This window comes from Austrofundulus limnaeus, unplaced genomic scaffold (genome assembly GCF_001266775.1).
Source record: "Austrofundulus limnaeus strain Quisiro unplaced genomic scaffold, Austrofundulus_limnaeus-1.0 Scaffold36, whole genome shotgun sequence".
In the NCBI taxonomy this organism is placed as follows: domain Eukaryota; kingdom Metazoa; phylum Chordata; class Actinopteri; order Cyprinodontiformes; family Rivulidae; genus Austrofundulus; species Austrofundulus limnaeus.
This window is the reverse complement of record NW_013952438.1, coordinates 2,484,157-2,486,402: the sequence shown is the minus strand read 5'-3', so window position 1 is coordinate 2,486,402 and position 2,246 is coordinate 2,484,157.

Here is a 2,246-nt window from a genome sequence, read left to right as displayed (position 1 = left end):
TACTGTTTCCATTAAGATCCACATAAATTCGACATACATCCAAAACCAAGCACAGTAGAAAACTGTTTGCCTCTACCCATTAACCACACCTGAACAGAATCATGGTTGACCTTAAATAACCCATCCCCCCATCAGAAACTCAGAACTCAAAATTAAATTACGCCCCCTGGTGGCAATAAACACCAGAAAGGATAAATGGCTCCTACACTACATGTTCTAGGAGTGTTACTCTTTGTTTTGCTGACATCACTGAGCAGGTCGGCTCCATTAGTCACTCTGGATGTTGGCAGCGGTGTTATCATGTGGACCAAGAATGTCCCACTAAATAAGGTCTGAGAACTGATGGGAAGCCAGGGCTGCTTTGATGTCCCTGCTCAACTGTAAACACTGGTATAAAGAAGAGCTTGGGCAATTAATCTGGCACTGCTTCAACAGAAACATCAGTTTTAAGGAATAATTAATCATTTTAGACATAAAATAAGAACCTTTTTGGCTACCCTTCAAGAGCAAACAGCTTAGGGTACTTCCTGTTGTCTGAACAAGACATTAAACCTTCAACCCTTTAAAAAGCATATAAAACAATCTGCAACCGTCTCATGGTATTTTATGTCAGACATGATGTATTACCTAAGATCTTATGAAGGTAATTTTGTTTTTTATTATCAAATCAAACTAAAGGTAGTTTCTTTTTTTTGCCACTACAGTAGAAAGCAGTACTAAATAACTGAATATCTTAGCTTCTTCATCATCAGTGGCTTTTTTATCGATAGACAAGAAAGAAGAAGAAAGAATGGGAAAAAAGAAGGAAAGGAAAGAAAAGTTACAATGTAATGGAAAAAAGTGAAAGAAAGAATTGATATGTGAGATATACGTCAAGAAAACAATCCAATACATCCAACATCTGTCTGCACACCTGCAAAGAATTAGGGTAACAAAACTTAGCAAAAGCATACATATATAGATTTAGACAGTTAAACAAACACCCACCTATATAAACCTGGTGATCATTCAGAACCCCTCGGATCTGAACACCTGTCTGCATGCGGTTGTGAGCAAGCATAAATATACAGGATACAAAAAGGTAGTTTCAATCAAATATGTGTCTCTCACACAACAGTTTCAGGAAATGGTAATCGCACAAAAATATCAGTTGATTAAAAATTGAAACATGTCTGAGTAGACCCAGAAAACTCTATCTGTTGACAACTGTTAGCAATGTCTGGGGGAGACCATTGGCTACAGCCTGGATCTCCATGTCACAGAGTGCTCACCCCGGTCAAATCCCAGACATACAAATGATTGATACTGTAAGTGCCTTCCAACCTACTGGGAGGTAGAGGAGGGACAGTCTTGACACAATGTATGGGGCTGATAACTGCTAATAATGACCATTTAATGTATTGACAACCGTCCATTTGAAGCAGGTGCACCAGGAAATCATTCAGTCCTCACTAACCAATAGGGACACGTCTTACAGTAGTCCGTCCTTAGGCCCCGCCCCACCCCGGATGTTCATGTTCTCTGATTTCAAAACTTTTGAGTTCAACCAAAAACTTGGAGCATCAACCAAAAGTCTGAGATTCCACCAAATATTTCTGACATGTGAAAAATAGTTTCTGTTTTGCAAAAAACTTTTGATTAAAATTGTTTTTAATTATTTGAAGTTGCTTTTTTTATTTGGTTGAATTTATTTATTTGATTGGTTGAACTTATTAATATTTTTTATTGAAAAAATTTTGGGACTGAATTTACTTTTTTGTTTAATTGAACAATAAAAAACAAAATTACCTTCATACGATCTGAGTCACAGACTAACCACAGTAATTTTGGATAATCCTTGTAAAACACAAGTTAATAAACATGACAGTGTCTGCAGACTTGACTTTAGACTTTAGAAGTCCAAATTCCTTTTTTAAAATAAAGCCCATCTTTATCACCCACCCATAAATCAAAGGATAAAATATTAAAATGAGGCAACAATCAAATGTGAAGAATCATCATAATAAACATTTGAGAAGATTTAACATCAAACTCATTTAACCTCTGCTTTTATAATTCAGTCAAATCAATAAAACTTTTATTTATAAAGTCAAATTAAGAAAATGTTTAGTTTTAAAAGGATTAAACATTAACCTCCTAGGACTTGGTGCCACGTAAGTTGTCAAAAATGCAGGCAGTGCAAGAGTTTGGGTTTTAGGAGGTTAAGAGACTGGATGAACTGTGGAAACATCAGACATGTGCTAGAA